Genomic DNA, 20,981 nt, shown 5'->3' with positions numbered 1-20,981 from the left:
GTACTTTGTGTCTTATGTGTATTCCATTTTATTTATTTTAAAATCTTCGATTTAACACCTTTCCTATGTTTGTGCACTCATTAAGGATTGATGAGCATTGTATATGATTGACTTATGTTAGAAAAATAAACAGAACTGTTAAGCTACTTCAAGAAACTATTCTTTAAAGAAACTTTTGCTCTGGTGTAAAATGGAAGAAATTCAGTGCCTACTTATTTAATCTCTTTTTGGAAATATTGTACTAAATATAGTTTGTATTTTTTAGCGAATGATATTAAAATTAAACTTTCTTGCTAAGGTAAATTTGAACAGTCGTTTACCTTTTGCATGTGTTCTGATAGGTGACATCTAAAATTGTGGTTCATACCCCAAATTTCCTGATTCTGTTCAGGAAATGGCTATACGTCATATGGTTGTTTAGGAGATGGATAGCATAGCAATTCTATATTGGTGTGAGTCATTTCAGTATTACTACATTGAGCCTGAAGCTAAAGAATAGTTGATTACAGGAGTTTATCTAGCTTCTTATCATATCTGCTTTAAATAGTTCTAGGACCAACATGTTTTGCCTTTAAGAAATATTTTATTAACTAACAAAACCCAAGGGCATTTGTGAAGAAAAATAAGTAATCCCAATGAATTTTTCCCTTACTGAGCTCTGAATTTTTAATTTGTTATTATCCACGCTTATTTTGTTACTTTAATAGTTTCTTTATAAGCCAAATTTGTGTTGGTTGACATGTTATCTGGTCAAAAAGTATGAAAAATAAAAAAGATTACAAGGTTATTTTATACCTTACTAGACTAGATTCATTACTAACATGTTAGAGACATTACTTATTATGAGATATCTTTGGCAAACCTTGGTAAGAACAAAAATACTGAATTATTCTCTGAATTATTTTAAACATAGTTTGATAGAGAGAACATCATTTATTGAGTATTCAGTGTTTGCTATTCATTGTGTTAGATGTTTTAAAATATGTTGCCTTGTTAAATGCTCACAACTACCAATGGCTTAAATATTATGATCCCCACTTTACGTATGAGGAATCACTCAGAATAGTATTAGTGGCAGAATTTCAGCCCAAGTCCATCTACCTCTTTTCACTTCACTCTACCACGCAGGCTCCTTATATACAGATAGATGTTATTATTCCTGTCTACAGATAGCGCACCCAAAGTTTGGAGAGATTAGATAATTTGCACAAAGACCTTTAGCTTAAAGGCCAGGAAAGGTGGTATTAGCAGGATTTGAGCCTAGTATGAGGCAACTCCAAAACGATAGTCTACCTGTTATACCAAGTACTTTGGTGAATTCAGGCCCAACTTATGTTAGCTAAAATGTTTTGTTCAGACCCTATAGAAAATTTAAAGCCTAGAAAATTATTTGAATACTATATATATCAAAGTTGCCACACAGTCTGTTCTTTCATAATATATAGAATGCGTCTGGTAGAACTGCTGTCTTTCAAGAGTTTACATTCTAAGAGACAGCATGTAATATCCATCCCATGTTTAATGTGACATGATTAGAATTCACCAGGAACATTTTCTTGACGTTTTTCTCTCCTGTTTTAAAAAGGTAGCTCTTTAGGAAAAGGGAACAATTTTCTTGGGAATGGGTGACTTGATCCAGTGGACAAGGAAAATCTTAAAAGAAATCACAGGAGACTTCTTGGGGCAGAAAGGATGTAGCTTGGATGTGGGTAGGTAGAAGTGAGAAGGAAAGCCACTTCAGGCTTTGGTGGACAGCATGCAAGAAGTCTGACAGGGCACGTCAGTTAATTTTGCCAATCCGCCACACATTCCCCTTTCATCTGAGGACAATACTTCAGTTTTCCTAGAGACTCACCCCTCTCAGCTACATAGTTCCCACCCTGACACAGGGTGTTCACATGACTCAGGCCTACTCACAATGTTGTCTGTCCTTCTGGCCACAGTGATTGTCAGAGATGGGCGTATTTTCCAATTGGCAAACATGAGTGTTAATTCTGATTTTTTTATTGAAACTATTGAGAAAGAGGCGTGCTTTGAACCCTGGGGTGCTGAGAGAATAGATTGTGAGCCTGGAGCTTGCCAGTAAATGGAAAGCAGAGCCAGAAGGTGGAAAGAGTTCTGATAAGTTAGTGCTGTTTTTGGACTTTCAAATTATGCAAACTAATAAATTCCCTTTTCTGAGTAATTTGAGTAGAATTTTTTTGATATAAAATAAGAGTCCTGACGAATACGGTGAGACTCCTCTTGATAATGTTGTGGTGAGACCAGTTTGGTCAGAATACATGGTTGGATTAGAGAATGTAAGAGGTCCTTTTCACATATGAGGAAGCTAGATTGATGACAGGTTTAGAGACAGGGGGACTAATCAACATTCATTCATTCAACAAACATTGATTGACTAAGGAAGTTTGGCAGGTGTAGATATACAAAGAGGACCAAGACACTCCTTGCCTTCAAAGAACTCAAGGGATAAATAAATAGGTGTAAAGATTATTTGAACTGTCTAACAATAGCAGAACTTTCATGTGTAAGGCATTATGGTAGGTAATATAGGGGAAGCAATAATAATAACCGGCTTCACCCTGTAAATATTAAAAAATCTAGTAATCTGGTTGGGTAGCTGTAATAATAATCCAAATCTATGAGGGAATGGACAACAGATCATATTGGAAAATGAAAATGTACAAATGCAGATTGAATTTTAAAAAAAGGGGCGACAGAATGCATCAAAGATGACTGAGCTATTAAACCCGGAGGACTAGGAAGATGGTAATGCTACTGATAATAATATTAGCTAACATTTATTGAGCTGTTAGCATATTCCAGGTATTATACTAAGCTGTGTTTCAAAAACATGCACGTACATCAACCATATGAGTTTTAAGTACTCTTTTTAACCCCATTTTAAGCATAAAAAAGTGGAGACTCGAGGTTAATTTGATCAAAGTTACACAGCTAATAAGTAACAGAACTGGGATTCAAATTCAGATACATCTGATATTAAAACTTGCGGTTTTGATCACTAAGCCACGCTGACAAGTTTGGTGCACATAATTTCTTTGATTTCCTGATACATATAAGGGGCTGGTAGCACATCTAGTTAATCCTGTGCAGCAAATAGAAATGTAAATCTGGAGCTTTAAGAGTGAAATTAGGGCTACGGTATATATTTGAGAGAGTCATTGTGAAGAGTTTATGAGATTCTTGCAGAAAGAGTGTGGAGAGTGGAAAAGCTGGTCACTGACAACCATGGGCATTTAAAAAGGCAAGAAGAGGAATCAGCCTGAGAAAAAAACAAAGTTCCATAACTAGGCCTGTGTTGGAATTCACAGAATCCTAAAGCTGAAGGAACCATAATAACCATGTAAGTTATTTTACGAATGAGAAGCAGTGTCAGAAAGGTTAAATGACGTCTCTAAGGCTATATAGTGAGGTAGTGCTGTTTCACAGAGGGCAAATAGCACTCATGGTTGAAGCTGTAAGAAATCTCTTCTGAAGGGAAGACTGGAAATAAGAAACCAAGGACTCAGCTTTGGGGAAAAGCCTATAGTGGAAGGCAGGAGAGGGAGACTAAGATTACACAAAAAAAGAAAACAAATTGTGATGTAGAGGGTGAGCCAAGGTAATGCAGTGTTATTGAAGTCATGAGACTTGAGACTTCCAAGAAGTGGATGCTATTTCCTAGGTAAAGAAGAATGAGGATTACTAAAAGGCCATTTAGTTTTTCAAGGAAGCAATCTGTAAGCCACAAAATTATGGTTTCGTTGGTCTTGGAAATATGCACTAGAGTGCCAGGTCTTAGGTGGAAATCATATTTTTCTTGGATCCTTATTTGTGTATATTTTGTATCAACCACAGTATATGTTCTGTGAGTTTTTCTAGAGCGGTGCTGTCCAGCATGGTAGCTACTAGCCATAGGTGGTTATTAAAATTAAAATAAGTTAAAATTTAAAAATTTGGTTCCTCAGTTGCGCTGGCCACTTTTCCAGTGCTCAGTAGCCACGTTGTGTCATATTGGACAGCACATTAGGCAGATCTACTCTCAGTCACATTGGACAGCACAGATGACAGAACCTTTCCATCATCGCAGAAAATTATATTGGACAGCGATGTGGGGCTTACTGTCTTGAATAGAATTGAGATTTTCTTCTGTATTATTTATTTGGTAAATCAGACTTCTTTTGGCAAGGTTTTTTCTATATTCATGAAGACAGTAAGCCACCATGGTGACTAGAGCTGAAAACACTGTTGAATAATGGTTGAGAAGGCAGAGGTGAAGGGAGGAGGTGGCAGCAAACGGGGGCTCAGTCGTAATTATGGGACCCTTGGTAGCATCTCAGGGGCAGGGGGGATATATAATTTTTTCTTTTTGAAATAAAATCTTGTTAAGAAAGACTTGCATTTAAGCATGTCGTCTTTGTTAATACAGGCATTAACTGTATACTCCACACATTTACCATCCACTAAGTGTTATGATTTCAAATCAGGAAGAACCTTCTAAGAGCCTTAGAAATGACGAAAGAGTAGAAAACAACAAAACTAATTTTATTTCATTAACCAGACTGGTTGAATTTAGTAGACTTTAGAAATCATTTCTTCTGATATTAAGAGTTGTTCACTGTAGTACAAAAAGTTATAAAGAAGACACTTTTCTTCATGAATATACATGTTCTCACTTTTTAATTATAAAAATGAGATCATACAAAGGCTGTTTTATCGTCTGATTTTTTTCACTACATGAGATACAATATCAGAAAATAGGGATCTGTAGCATAATTTTTTTAATAGCAGTCCATTGTATAGCTATACTGTCATTTAATTTACCCCATTGATGCACATGAGGATTGTTTTCAACTTTCGTTACTACAAATGATATTACTGAGAATAGCCTCGTATGTCTGTCTTTGCAGACTTGTCCAGTTAGTTCCTAAGGATAAATTCCTAGAAATATAATTGATTGATTAAAAGTTATATGCAATTTTGAGGTTTTTTTATACAGATTGTAAAATTGCCCTTCTAGAAGGGTTGTCCGCTTAGCTTTATACCAGCAGTGCATAAGTTATCTTTACTTTGCACCCACCGTCAAAATCATAAGTGAGAGATGTTATGTCTTTGTTCTGTATTCAGTGCATCCTGAGGAATATAATTTTTTCTACAAGAGAAAGTATATAAATTAAGGGGAAAGATTTATTTTTCTACCTTTTGTCATAGAACCAGTTGATGACAAAGAATTGAAAGTTCTTTGTGTGTGTATATAAACTCCTATATATTTAATTTGAATTCTTTTGTAATTAAGAGTAATAGGTATTACCTGTAGAAAATTTGGAAAAACAAATACGCAAAGGAGAGATAGGAAAAGAGGAATAATACTACTGCATAGATAAACCACTGTAAACATTTTCACATACTCTTTCTGGCTTTTTTTTTTAATGCATGTACATATATACTGAAAACCATGTATCAGCTCTTTGTAGTTTGCTTTGTTCCATCAAGTGGAATTGTTCTAACAAATTATATGCAGTTTTAAAACTTAAACTTAATTTACAAACAAAATTTCAAAAGCACTTCCTCATAGAAACAGTGTTATATATTGTATGTAGCCTAACTAGGTTTATAGGCCACATAACAACCTGTTTTCTCCCCAAATATGGAAGTTATTTTAACTTGCATTTCATTCCTCTTTATGTCTAACAGCCATGATCTCCCATGTCTCTCTCTAAAGAGTGTGTGTATGTGTTGATGACATGAATTTTTATTTAAGTCCCTCTAACCTCAGAGGTCTGGGTGCAGACCTTGAAGTTGCTTCAGTAGGGAACTTGAAATTTGAAGGCTTGGAATTTTCTTAAGAATTCCACTCTATATTTTCATGCTCGTTTTAATACAGATCTATGGTTTCAGATTACTAGCCATTAGGGAAAACCAAACCAAATAAGTTTCTATAATGTTTATTCTGCTGTTTTCTGTAATCCACCTCCCCCATGTGTATCCCAGTTTCAGAATTATGGATATTATATTGTATATAATGCTACTCTTTGTAACAAAGTTTCTATGGAATTATGCATATTGAATTGAAATGTAGGGTGCCAAGAACACATCTCAGGAAACAATATTTATAACTCCCCCTCATAACTTTACCTTCCCTTCGAAATGAGAGAGCCTATAGCTCTAATATACGCTCATCTGGAAGCTTCTTCCATTCTCTTCTGCCTGAGGAACAGCACAGTTCTTATATTGTACTGACACAGTGGGAAAGACTTACAAGGTAAAAAGACTTCTGTTAGTTATGTCCTTCTTCCTGCAACAGAAACACACACACATGCTTTATAAAGAGAGGCAGAGACCATGTGGGAGATCATGGCTGTTCAGTATAAAGACATCTGAAATAAAATTTAAATTTATGTTTCAAGGGAGAAATCTAGACTCAACTGTACTGGCATTGTTTTTTAAATAGGAAGGGTAAATAGTACGATGGTGCCTTTAGGAGGGGTAAAAAGATGAGTCATAGATCACCACAAAATCAATGTTGAGACTAGAAGAATGGCAGCAGTGTTGGGGCCAAGGATTTCCTAGGGTCCATTTCCTTTTACATTGGCTGTATTTGGGGGCTGGATGGTTAATATCTCAAAATATGACTTTTAAGTAGTAATATACATGTTCATTATTTTTTTCAATTCATTTATGAAACAGTTATTCCACTCAAGCTTGGAGAAAAAATAGATGGTAAATATGATAATTCACACAAAGGAACATTATTTTGAGTTCCTAAAGTACCCAGTGATATTAAATGCACTGCTACTGATTTTAGAATCATAAACTAGTCCTAAAAGTTTAAGGTATTTCCTTACTCACTTTTAACTTTTTCCCTTGCTCTTCTAAGTTTCTAGATTTTTATTATTTGAAGAAAGTCTTAAACCAAAGATTTTAGCTGGTTTATTAAACTTATTTCTTAGAAAAACTAGGCAATAGGTTTTGTCATTAAAAATAGGTTTAAAAAAATGGTTTACACATCATGGAGGGTAAAAAGATAAGCCACAGAGTAAGGGAAGGTTTCCTGGAAATACGACAAACTAATGATATCCAGCATTATGTATAGAATTTCTACAAACAAGTAAGAAGACAACCCAATAGAAAACTGAGAAAACACTTGAATGGTACTTTACTAAAGAGGAATTCCAGATGACCAATAAATAACGTGAAAAAGTGCTCCACCTTATTAGTAATTAAGGGAATGGAAAATAAAACCAAACTGAGGTACTACACAAAAAGCTGACAATAGCAAGTACTGGAAAGAAAGAGCAATGGGGACACTCATACAATGCTAATGGGAATGTGAGTTGGTGCATCAGTTTTCAAAAATACCTAGTAATGTTGAAAATACACATACTCTGTGACCCAGAAATTCCAAACTCTTATGCCCCAAAGAAACTTGTGTATATGTACACCAGGATATATGTATAAGAATGTTCATAGCATTGTTCATATTTGACAAAATAGAAACAACCCAAACGATCATCAATAGATTGGATAAATCAGTTGTGATATATTTATTGATAGGATTTCACAGCAGTGAAAATGAATAAGCTATAGCTACATGCAGTTTCATGTATGAACCTTCGAAACGTTGAGCAAATGAAGTATGACACAATATATGCAACACAAACACTTTTAAATAAAGTTCAAAAGCAAGCAACATCATACAAAAGTGCTAAAATTATTAAGAAAAGCAAGAAAACGATTACCACAAAAGTCAGAATAATGGTTACCTCTAAGGGAGAGGGAAAATGTTATAGTTAGGAAAGGAGACTCATAGATTGGGGTATATTTCTAAAGTACAGGAAATGTTCTATTCCTTAACCTAGGATCGTTACTTATATGGTTATTCACTTTATACTTTTTAAAAAAATTGTACATTTATGATGTATTACTTTTTTCATGCACTTCTTTGTTTAGGCTTATTCATTCTTAACTCATGTGTCACTCGTAACACCCCTTCTTTTTTACCTTCTCTTTTTCCTTCTCCTCTGTCTCCCTTCTGCAGTTAAGCACTTCTTTCCTGCTTCCCTAATACCCTGTGCACACTTTTCTACTGTCACAGTGAACGATATTGTCTTTTCTCATACTAGATTGGGAGCTCCTTGAAGGAAGTAGATTAGTTTTCTCTTGGTGCATAACAAATTACTATAGATTTAGCAGCTTCAAACAACATCCATTTGTTATCTTAGAGTTCTGTAGGTCAGAAGACTACTCAGCTGCATTATCTACTCAGGGTCTCACAAGGCCAAAATCAGTGTGCTGGCTAGGCAGGGCTCTTATCTGAAGGTTTTAGGGAAGCATTTGCTTCCAGGATCATTCAGGTTTTGGCAGAAATCAGTTCCTTGCAGCTGTAAAACTGAGGTCCCCATTTTCCTGCTGATTGTCAGCTTCAGGCTGCTTTGAGGTCCTGGAGGCTACTCACATTCCTTACAACATGGCCCAGTTCCACCTTCAAGCCAACAGTGGTGTGTCAAATCCTTGTGCTTCGAATCTCTGACTTCCTCTTCTGCTGCAAGCCAGAGGGCTCATGTGATGAGTTGGGGTCCAGCGAGATTCTCTCTTTTGTTTAATTCAAAGTCAATTGATTAGTAACCTTAATTATATCTGCAAAATCCCTTCTGCCACATGAAGAACATATTAAGAGTGTATTTCATATTCGTAGTCCCAGGGGTTAGGGGGAGAAATCTTGGGGGGGCATTTTAGGATTCTGCCTACTATAGAGGGCTCTGTCTTACTCTCTTTTTGTTGTACAGCGCCTAGTACAAGGCCGAATGCCCTTTGAGTGTTTATTGGGTGGGTGGGTGGGTGAGTGAATGAGAAGGGAATGATGAAGAAAACGGGGAATGATGAAGAGCCTATTCACCTTCTTAGCTTTAGAAATAGTGACAACTGACTTCTCTGTGACTAGGTTTACTGGGAACCCTTGGGGCTTCAATGATATAGTAGAATTCAATCAAAACATTCTCAAGGATAATGCCAGTGAATATGCTTCCTTTTGATGTCAAAAAGTCAGGCATTCAGACCCTCTTTAATTGGTGTCATAGAGGATAAGAGAGATGATATTAGTCAGGGTTCTTAGTTACAAGCAACAGAAACCAACTTTCATGATGAGGAGCCCACAAAATCCCTGGGGGCACTGGAGAACCAGGCTGGAAGGATAGGTAAACCAGTAACAATATCCAAAATCGTGTGACAGAACTTGTCCTCCGAAGACACTAGCACTGCCACTGGAGATAGACACGACACCTCAACTTGTACCACCTACTCCAGTGTTAATGGACACTATATGCCAGCACTGGAACTTCTGCCACCACTGCCTCTGGAAATTGGGACGTGTTGTTACCACTCTGCTGTCAATTCAGGGTTGGGGAGGATGTGTTTGTTTGGGGGAACTTAGATCGTGTGCCTGTGTCCCCAGCTGCAAGAGAGGCTGGGAAAGCAAGTATACTATACAGCATTTTTCAGCTTCTCTTGAGGAAAGATCTCTGTTTCATAAAGTATTGGATTCTGCAAGCACAGGTATTGTTTAGATCCTGGGCAACCTAAAACAATGACATGTTTCTACTACAAGTTGTATTTAATACTAAAGTCAAACAACCAAGTAAGCCTTTAGTGAAGTATGTAATTATCATAATGCACAGTAAGCAACATTAAATGATAGGCAGTTTACTTTACTGACTATAATCAGTCTAACTTTTCTGTAGCCAAACCTTCCATTTCTTGGTTGAGTTGGGAGAGGACGGAAAGATATATTAATTAGACTCTTCTAAGAGTACCTTCAGTTTTTCTTTCCTGTGTTTTCTTTATTCAGTTTCTTTTTAAGATCTGAAGTCTGCATTAATTTAGGGAAAAGAAAGATGAACAGTGTTGCCTACCTCTTGTTCTTTCAAGTGTCTGCAGTGTCCCAAATCCTAATACCTGTGGCCAGTATTCTATTGTCATTTCAGCCACTGGTCCCTATAGTAAAAAATTTTTGATAAATATATGTTTGTTTATATATTATATGCATGTGCCAATGTACTAAAATTATATTTGTTAAAAATATACATAAAATATAAAATTTTAAAGGAGAAATTAAAGATAAATAGAAATAAAAGTTCTAATGTTTTTCTGCTGTACTCCAGTGGGTTATTTCATATATCCCTTGGATAGCAGGCTCCCATTACCCTCCTTTGGCAAATACTGATTCAGATAGTGGTTAGCCTCTTAATGAACTTTAAGTAGGAGAAAGGGGATTTAATGTTATGTATCCGAAAGCGTTGTAGGCTCTACTTTGAGGCGATATGGGAAATGGGAGACATGGAGATAGGAGATATGGAGTCCAAGGATAAAGAGCTGTACCCTGTTCAAAAGGAAAGGATATTAGAAGACAAAGACTGAAGAAATTTCTTGAAGCAATGCTATAGATGTGTTGGGATTCCTTGTATAGCATACATAGCACAAACCAGTGTGTATATAAAGTGGGGGATGGGACAGTTTGTAATGGCTGAGCTGCTCCCATGGATTTGATGGGATGGGGTAGGATAGGGGAAACGTTACTTTGGGAGTAAGAAGATTTGGATGTTTTAGCCTTGATTCTTTACTGTTTAGATGTTTGGCTTAAGTCACTCTTTTTTATCTTTCCTCATTTAGAAGATATGAAGGGCAGACTGGTTTGGAGTTCTTAAGACTTAGGAGGCCTAGGGGTTTTGAGGCATCTCCTCAGAGATTGTGTTTGAGAGATGTGAGTTAAATTGCGCTCCCTCCCCCACACTGGCTTCAACTGGAGTCAGTTTTGATTCTGTGGTGTATTCATTCAACAAATACTTTTAGCCTTGACTTTGTGCCTGAGCTCCAGATACGTATTTAGTTGTCTACTTGAAATTTCCGCTAGATGTCTAAGTAGGTATCTCAGATGTACCTTGAGCAGAAAGGACTCAAGTTGCTGCCCCTACTCCCTCCCTCCCTCCCTCAAAAAAAAAAAAAGGTGGAGTGAAGAAACTAACATCAACAAACTGTTCTTGTGGTAAATGACAGTACCATGCATTTATTGAGGTAAGAACTCATCTTAATTAGGGTTACTGCCATCCATGCGGTAGCTCAGGCCCCAAAGCTGGGAGTCATCCTTCATTCTCTTTCCTGTCCTCTTCAGTCTATTAGCAAATCATATCTACCTCAGCATGTCTTAAATCTGTCCACTCTCTCTTTTCCCCTGCTGAAACTCTAGCCCAAGCCCCGTCATCCGTTGCCATGAACCATTGCAGTAGCCTCCTAACTAGTCTTCCTGTTTCTTCTCTTACCCCTTGAAAGCAGTCTCCATACAGCAACCAAAAATGATATTTTTACAATGTCAATCAGATCATGTTACTTCCCTGTAAAATCAGACAAACAAAATCCTATAGTAGTTATCCACTGCCCTTTGTGTAAAATTCATTTGCCTTAACAGGGTCTAAAAGGCCTTGTTGTGACCTCTGCCAACTTCTTAAGCTGTAACTGGATTCTTTCTTGGACATAGCTCACTTACACTTTTCTTCTTTCTAGTCATCAAACTTATTTTCCCTTTGTGGCCTTTGAGCTTGATATCCTGTATTTGTGGCATGCCCTTCCTCTGAATCTTTTTGTGACTGGATGTCTCTCATCCTTTAGATTTTAGCTTAACTATGAGTGAGTACATAAAAAGCACTTAGAGTAATTCTTAGCTCATAGTAAGTGACCAATAAATATTAGTCCCCAACCCCCAAAACTTACTGCCTTGGAGACTTTCATGATAAACCCTGTCCAGGTGCTCTGAACCACCTTTCCTCACTGCTATTCTTTATTTCCTTCATAGTATGTCTCTATTTATTGAATGCTTGCTCCATTATGATATAAGCTTCATTAGAACACCGACCTTGTCTGTCTGTATCCCCAGCATTTACAGTAGTGTGTGCCACATGGTGTACCCTTGGTAGACTTTGGAATAAATGAATGAATGACCCTCTGCTCCTTGTATCATGAACCTGAGTAGGTCTGCTAGCATTGAATTCTTTCAGAATTTTTGTTTTGTTTTGTCTAAAAATCATTATTTTTCCTTCATTTTTTTGCTGAGTATAGAATTCTTGCTTGGCAGGGTTTTTTGTTTTTCCATTTCAGCACCTTAAAAGTGTTACATTCTCTTCTGACTTGCGGAATTTCTGTTGAAAAATCAGCTTTCAGTTTTGTTCATGATACATTTAAGACAACATTTGTTTCTTCTCTGGCTGTTTTTAAGACTATTTTTCTGTTGTCTTTGATTTTCTGCAGTTTAATTATGATGTGACTTTCTTTGTATTTGTCCTACTTGAGGTTTGCTGAGCCTCTTGCATCTGTGAATTGAAAAATTCTTGGTCAGTATTTGGTTTCAGTAACACAAGTTTTTCTGTTTTCTTGGTTGATAAATACTATTCAAAGTCATAATTATTCTTTTAAATTGTTATGCCCTGCTTTTCCTAGGATACTACTGTTGTATGGTAGCATCTTTTGAAATTTTGAAGAATAATCTATGGTTCTTTAAAGTTCTGCTATTCAAAGTGTAGCCTATGAACCAGCAATATGGCATCACCTAGGATCTTAGGAGAAATGCAGAACTTCAGAACCAATCACAGGATTAGAATCTGCATTTTGATAAGATCCCCAGGTGATTTCGAGAACGTTACAGTTTGAGAAGCACTGCTCTAAAGTTAATCAGGCAGTTGAAGTAGCTCTCTTTTCCCAAAGGGTCTCTGAGTGAAGTAATAGTTGACCCCAGTTATTCTAACCCCAGCCAGCCCTGGCAATCTCGTGGTTAAAATTTGGCATTCACTGCCATAACCTGGGTTTGTTTCCAGGTCAGGGAACCACATCACCACTGTTGGTTGTCACACTTTGGGCAGCTGCATGTTACTGTGATGCTGAAAGCTGTGCCACTAGTATTTCAAAAATTCCTTAAAGGTCACCCTTGGTAGATAGGTTTCAGTGGAGCTTCCAGACTGAGACAGACCAGGAAGAAGGACCTGGCCATCCACTTCCAAAAAAATTGGCCATGAAAACCCTATGAATAGCACCAGAAGTTGAGAAGATGGTGTTAAAAAACAGGGCAGGATTCTGCTCTGCCGTATACAGAGTCGCTAGGAGTCAGAATTGACTCAAGGACACTAACAACAAATTCTAACCTCATCCTACATAGGCCAAATTGAGCACTCTCAACACTAGTCTATTAAAAAAAGAGAAAGGACCCTTTTTGGAGGTGCAGTAGGCAAAGAAGAAAGTTTTGGTAACAGCTACCTTGTTCCTAGGATATGATATGCTCATGGTCTGAACATATCATGGGTATGTTTATGGCTAGTGTTAAATATGATGTTAGCAAGTCCGTTTGGACTGTGCTTTGGCTCAGCTGGGCCCCTGTCAGCATTATGCTGGAAAGGTAAAAAAGCCTTAGTTTGTCATTTTAATAAGAGCAGTAAGGATCCCAGCCTGTGCAGAAACCCCAGCCTGTGTCCAGTGCTCAATCTTCTTGTGTTGTTTGGTCCCCACTTCTATTATTAGGATTGGGGCTTTCTACCCAAAATCATTATACCATTAAATCTATCTTGTTGGTATATTTCTTTCTAATAGTTGCTTTTAGAAGCCTAATTATTATTGGCTCAATTGCTTATCTTGCTTATGAAGACATTCTTTAGTAACAATAGGAACTAAACGTTCTTGAGGTTAGATAAACAGTGACCAGCGTAGGTTTATTAATTTTGCTGTCTTATCATAGGAGTTGCCAGTTGTAAACACTTGTTTATTTTCTAACATAAGATAAAGACAAGATGAACTTAAAAGACATTTTCTGTAGAATCTATACCTTGATTATTGTCTCCTTTTTCACAAAAGGAGAATTTTCCATGAGTATTGATTTCTCCTTTTTTTGTTTTAAAGATTTTATTTTGCCTTTTTCTCCCAAGCCCCCTGGTACATAGTTGCGTATTTTTAGTTGTGGGTCCTTCTAGTTGTGGCATGTGGGATGCCACCTCAGCATGGCTTGATGAGCAGTGCCAGGTCTGCGCCCAGGATTCGAACTGGCAAAACCCTGGGGCCGCGGAAGCAGAGCGCGCAAACTTAACCACTTGGCCACAGGGCCAACCCAGTATTGATTTCTTCACAGCACCCTTCATGTTCTTTCCTTTTTAGGATTCTTACGGACTAAGTATCTCTTAGAAATTCAGGATGTTTACAAGTGGCTCTACCTGTTGTATGTCACTGCCTAAACCCTTCATGTGTGGGAGCCCTCCTCTTGGGCAATCCTCTTTCCCATCCCAGCGTTGCTGCTGAGGACTTGAAAATTGCATTCCAAGAACAAAAAGATTTTCCAGATCCATCCTGTTTTCCCCTCCCCCACATAAAGTATTTGTTATCCTTAAGCAGCCTTGGTTCCTTTTAGTGAGCACTGGATACAGGATTACGACCTGTCTACTGGAGCCTCGTTTTATATCGTTTCACGTGACAACTGATACCAGACAGGACAGCATCAGGACAGCTTAGGTAATTTACGTAAAGGAGCAGGAGCCTTTCAAAGTCATGAATGTGTGCCTTTTACTTTTTAGGAATTATTGCAGCGGGGCTGGGGGTGTGAAGTTTTGATCACAATATGAAAGCATTTTATTAAAAGTTCTATTAAATAGTTTTAAAAATAATTTCCCCCAAGAAAATAAAGGAATAAAAATTCCAGGAGATATAGGAAGGTAGGCTAGGGAGCAAGAGTATAACTCAGTAAAGTAGCCCCTCTCCTTCTAATTTTTCAGCCTTCCTGTTTTAAGATCTGAAGAAAAAGCCAGTCCAGTGACATGGCAGGGTGCAAGCATGCCATAGGATCTTAAAGGTGTCTGTCTGCAGAAGCAATTTGGCAATGGTGTATTAGATCATGTTAAATGGTATCTCTGTAAAAATCCCTGATTTTTACTAGGATAATGGAGCTGCCTATTAATTATGTACCTATTTTTCAGCATTTAAAATAATAATTTATAGTATAATAGTGTTTTGTGTAAGTGTATTTATGCGTGGGCTTTGAATTCAGAGAAATCCGGGTTTGGATTTCAGTTCAGTCACTTGCTAGCTGTGTGTAACCCTGGAGTCTGTTTCCTAACCTTCCAAAGTGGCAGTTTCCTCGTCTGTGCAATGTCTGCCTCAGAAGGAGCTTTTGTGGGTTAAATGAGACTGTGGCCATATGGAGCATTTACAGATGTTCCAGTGGGTATATGTGCTCAGCCAAAGGTAGCTTCCTCTATTTTCTCCTTCCTTTTCTTTCCCCTGCTTACTTCAGTGCCACATTTATTGATTAAAAATGTGTGCCTCAGACTCTGTTCCGGGCATGGATATAGCTTTTTGAAGTATGCGTTTTGAATCTAAAATAAACCACTTCCACTTTGTTATAAAATGTTTTTACTTTTGTCAGTCTAATTTTACATGTCATTGTGGAGTCATAAAATATATAACAGGAGTAAATTGGTGCACTGTACTGCCATGGTTCTAAACTGACGTGTCCACTCCAGTATAGAAGGTAAAGATGGCTGGCTGGTTACTGCTGGTAACTGGTATCATGTTTTCCCAGAGTTTTTTTGTTGAAGTCATTTTTTGTAGTGTATGATTTATTTTCCTTCTCAGTTGTGCTTTAAGAGTTTTACTTTGAATTTTGTGGTAATCATTTTAAGAATTTTTTTTAGACTTCTGGAGAAATTCTTTAGTTATCTTTATATTTTTTATTATTTAAAGTGAGAAGTTATCAAATAATTCTGTTTGGTGGCAAAGTTTCTGTCATTAATAATGCCTTGTATTTATAAAATACCTTTTTCCAAAGAAGAGAGTTCTCATCCCTTTTCATTATACAATTTTTACGTTTCATAATTAAGTAACTTTTGTATCATCCCAGTCCAGCTATGTTACTAACAAAACAAGAATAGAACCCAGGTCTCCAGACTGTAAAAATAGTTCTCTTGGCTAAATTACATTAGTGTTCTAAATTCGATTTAATTTTTCATTCCTCTTGTTAAATTTCTTTAATATCTTTTCATGGCCCAGCTTTGGAAATATGTACCAAAGTTTTATCATCCTACATACATTTTTCAGCTTCCCACTCTCCTAGGATATGTGAAAAACATAACTGAAAAAAAAAATGCATTTTCCAAGTCATTCAGTTTACATTATTGCTTTTCCTGAGCAAATGGTATACAAACTATATATATATATACATACACACACACACACAAATATATATATACAAATGTATATATATAAAGCATCCTGTGTGGGCCTTCTTGCACCCTAGCTAGCATCCTTGATAGCTTTTCCAGTGAGACTTTTTTTTGGTTTATTAAGCACCCTGGTCCAAACCTTGACCGTCCCCAAGTAGGTGCCGGTCCTGGGGCCCAGCACATCCTGCTCTCCAGATGATGGACGAAGGGTGGATGGAAGGGCAGGAAGAAATACAGTGCATCGTAGTGTTATAAAAACAAGACCTTTACTCTGCAATAGAAATTCACATTTCAAAAGCTGATGATGGTCAAGCTGATCTACTTTATGAAAATGCAAAAATAGTTGCTTCTTTTTTAAAACTTGGCCGTTTCTAGTAAAAATTTGTTTTCATTTTACATAGCCTTTCATTAATAAGCAAAGTATGTAATTGTTTTTGAATTGGTTCTCTTCTTTAAAATGTGCTGGAAGACACAGTTCACAGAGCACTGTTCCAAGCAGGAGAAAAAAGGGACGACTGTACCATAGTTTAAATGAAATGAAAATATCCAGTATTGCAGTGAAAAATAAAAATCCATTTGCCTAGAATTAGTTGTGCTGAAAATAGATGGATTGCTTACATTTTGGATCCTTGTCAGTAAATAATCACAAAGTTAAGTACTAATTTGAGTTCAGGGGGAGATAATCAAAAAATCTCAGGAAGTTGCTAGAAACATCTTGTTTTAAGATGTGGGGAAATGATGAAAAAAGCGTTTACATAAAATCAGTAATTAGCAATTTTACACTTCTACTGCAAAATAAAAGTTTGGGTTTTGAAGCAAAATTTGAGCATTTAAGTATAAACAGTAAGACCAAATTGCTGTCTGGTAAGGGCTTAGGAAACTTGGGGTATCGTTAGTGAGCTAGAATATACAAGATTACCAGTGTGATGTTTGAAACTGCATTAGGACTCCTGGGTTAATTGGTTTTATAGAATGACTGAACTGCAGAATAAAAAGGTGGTTGGGTATCACTTTGTCTTAATCCTTTTGTTGAGTAAAATAACTTGTCATTTTTACCAGTAAGATTCTCAGTTTGTTTTCACAATTACATTATGAAAAAATCATTTCGGGAAAGCTGATGAAAATCATAAATAGGGCAATGATAATACATTTGGTCATGATTTAAATTCTGTATACATTTCAGTGAGAGTGTTTACAAGAATGTTGTTTTAAACAAATGCTTATTTCGTGCAGTTACAGTAAATTTAGGCCAAGCACTTTTTAAAAGGCGTACATGTTCAAATTAAATACTAAACTGGAAAAAGGATTCCATTATGAAAGAAGGCTGATGATACAATCTCAAGTACTGACAGAAGTTAACCCCACCATGGGAAATTATATATTCAAACTTGAAATTCTTTCATTATGCTGAAATTGTCAAAAAAATTTTGCATAAAATAGCCTGAACTGAGATCTAAGTATTTTCATTTTATGGTATTTGTTGAGGATATAACATACCCAGTAATAAATTTCTGTGAAATTAAATGTAAGTATGGGACTGGAAATAGGCTTAAACATTTCATTAGAAATCAAAAATTAAACCCCATGTGCCTAAAAATATTAGCAGTTTATTAGGAATTCTTCCCTTCCTCACCTGTACTAGGACAATACTGGTATCTGTATTTCAGGTGAAACTATGCTATAAATAGAGCAAAGGACACAGACTGTGTAGGTTGGGGATATTCTGGTTATGCTAAGAAAAGAATAGCAGCAAGAACAAAAAGCTTTCTTCTTAAGCAGACATGCACCCCAAATAAATTTCTCAAGCAGTTGAGACGCTTGTTCCATCTATATAACCCAAAAATATGCATTCATCTTTTAATGAAAAAGGAATATTTACTCTTTCAGATTTATTCATACAAGTCATACATTAATATTCACAGATATTTTTAAATGGGAAAACAAGTTGCTTCTAACAATATGTTTTTCCAATAGAATGTTACTATGTTAACAAGATTTGACAGTGAGTTTATTTTAATCTAGTGATCTTAATTTCAACAGATACTTATTAACAACAAATTAAACCTCACTGCAAAGAAATTCTTCATAATATCGTGACCAGATTTTCTAATCCTAGTGAAGGCCACAATGAAGTAGCCCAGATATGCTGCCATTAAAGTTTGTCATGAGATTGTAATAAATTTGCTCAAAGTGTTCATAAAGTTCTAACTCCAAAGGTGCTATAGAGAAACATAAGAGAATGTAATCTAAAAATATGACTATATTGATCTATACTTTTTATTTTCTATCGGATTAAAACTAAGACCTGCCTCCTAATGAGCCACATTTTGGCATCTCTGTAAATGTTGCTATGTGAAAGTAAAAATGAGGAAAACAAGTTATGATAGTTTCATTTATAGCTTTCATAGAAAAATATATATTCTCTGAATTAGTTATATCAAGTGGTCATCACTCAGCATGAATTCCAATAGCATTATCAACAAAATAAGACATTAATGGATTTTCTCAGTTGCCTATTTCCAACACTCTGCTTCAGAAGTCAATTATCAACATCCTCATCGTTGAACCCCCAGGTCCTTCTAGTTTATGTTGTTTTTGACTTTTGAGGTTGTGAATTATAGGGACTGGATCTTGTTAAAGTATTTCCTTCACGCAAAAGTCAAATAGGCTCAATGGCACTTCCTCTTGAAATGTGCCTTTCTAATTTTTTTTCTCTTATTTCAGAAATAACACCATAGTCATGGTGGTCTGAATTTTTGTACTCTAACGTAGAACATGTAAAATTAGCATCAGGTTGAGATTTTGAACTTTTTTCAGTCCTTGAAGTTTTTGCTACATACCCTGTACACTTTCTGTTGTTTTCTTCCTCTAAGGAATCAAGAGATTCCTTCAAGGCCCTTGCTTTCTGAAAAGAAACAATAATCTTAGGACAGCCCATTTGTTTTTTCTTTCTGCCTCTCCGACTACTGGGCAACGGTCAAAGTCTGCTAGTCCTCCTCTGACATCACACCAGCAGGAAGGCTGAGGGCTTCTCATTACTGCTGAGTAGAGGTGGAAGTCTAGGCTCCCCATGTAGTCTCCACTGATCCCACATGGTGAGGAGGGAGGCGCCACATGACCTTCTGGCAGGCGTGAAAGTTCCGGCTCCCTGCTTGGCCTTCTTTGACACCACACCAGTGGGGACTGGGGAGGAGCCACTGAAGTGCCACGTTACAGTCCTGCAAGGTAGGAGTTTAGGCTCATCGCTCTTCCTTTGGCAGTGTGTCTGGGGGGGGGGGGGGGGGGGGGGGAGTGGCCATAGTTTTTCTGGGATGTTTGGCTGGGATAGAGCAGTTATTGTGTAAAAGTTTTCTGTCTTGTTAGGTTGCTCCTTTCCTGGTCCTTCAGCTAGAGAGAGCAGGCTTTTGTTGGGGCTTTTTTTTTTTAAATCTCTGCCCATCCCTGTTTCTGGGTTGCCAACTTGGAGACATCAGCTCCAAGTCTGGGAAACAAGAGGCAGGAAGAAGTCTCCGGGAACTGATTACTATGTCATTCCTTGGATCCTGAAGTCCCTAGTCGTCTTCTTTCAACCTTTTAGAGTCTTATGTTTGTTTTTTTAGATATAATTCCAGAGTTTTAATTGTGCTTAGCAGGAGGAATAGGGAAAAGTACATCTGCTCCATCTTCCTGGAAGCAGAAGTCACTAATTGGTGTTTAAAATTATATAAATTTACTACCTTTGATAAAAAATTAAAATTAAAATGGGGCTGGCCTGTGGCTGAGTGGTTAAGTTTGCATGCTCCGCTTCGGCCGCCCAGGGTTTTGCTGGTTCAGATCCTGGGCGCGGACATGGCACAGTTCATCAGGCCATGCTGAGGCAGCATCCCACATGCCACAACCAGAGGGAACTACAACTAGATTATACAACTATGTACCAGGGGGCTTTGGGGAGAAGGAGGAAAAAAAAGAAAAGAAGATTGGCAACAGATGTCAGCTCAGGTGCCAATCTTTAAAAAAATAAAATAAAACAAAAAAAAACTTTTTTTAATTAAAATTAAAAACAATTTTAAAAAGAAAACTCACAAGTTAGGTAAAAATAACATGACTTTAGAATGAAAAGCATTAGAAAATATTCCCATTTCTGACCTCCCTAGGTTACATAATTTTATTATTAGCTAAAATAAAATAATTTTTATTGCATTCTCTGTCAGCGAAATTTTCTTGGGAATGGCATAGTGCTTGAAAACATAAAGGGAACACCTAAGTATAGAGTATATTTTAAATGTGGCAAATTTAAAGAGAAGGTTTCCAAAGTGTAACAAACTTGTATCAGTCATCATTTAATTAATCAGTATCTTCATTTAATGGGCAACTGTTTATGTTCTTCGTCCTTCATATTATTAGCCTGTGGAAGCACCATGAACAGTATCATTGTGGTTTATTAAATAGTTATCAAATCAAATTCAAAATTATTACTTCTATATAATTATTTAGGGACTCAATCTTCCTTATGAATTTTACTTTTTCTTTCTTATTATTTTGCATTGAATGTGTATTTTAGAAATTTTTTTGTAGTTTGTATTTACCATTTCTTTATATGATAAAGGATATTCCTATAGTATTCTTTTAAAATTTACTTTGCTTAGTGTTAAAAATCTCTTATACAGAATATTTGTTATAATCTCAGGCCCTTTCAACATTCATAGCAGTGACTGTTCTCACAGAAAGTGATAGTACTGTATATGTGGGTATTGCATAATGGGC

General features: G+C 36.7%; 1 protein-coding gene across 16 annotated transcripts in view; it reads left to right on the top strand.

Annotated features, from left to right (window-relative positions):
* The window catches only part of LRCH3 (leucine rich repeats and calponin homology domain containing 3), a 99,196-nt gene that overhangs the window by 1,342 nt on the left and 76,873 nt on the right, over positions 1-20,981 (top strand). The window lies entirely within an intron of this gene.

The sequence above is a fragment of the Equus asinus genome, chromosome 5 (genome assembly GCF_041296235.1).
Source record: "Equus asinus isolate D_3611 breed Donkey chromosome 5, EquAss-T2T_v2, whole genome shotgun sequence".
NCBI lineage: Eukaryota > Metazoa > Chordata > Mammalia > Perissodactyla > Equidae > Equus > Equus asinus.
This window is presented reverse-complemented; position numbering and strand designations above follow the sequence as displayed.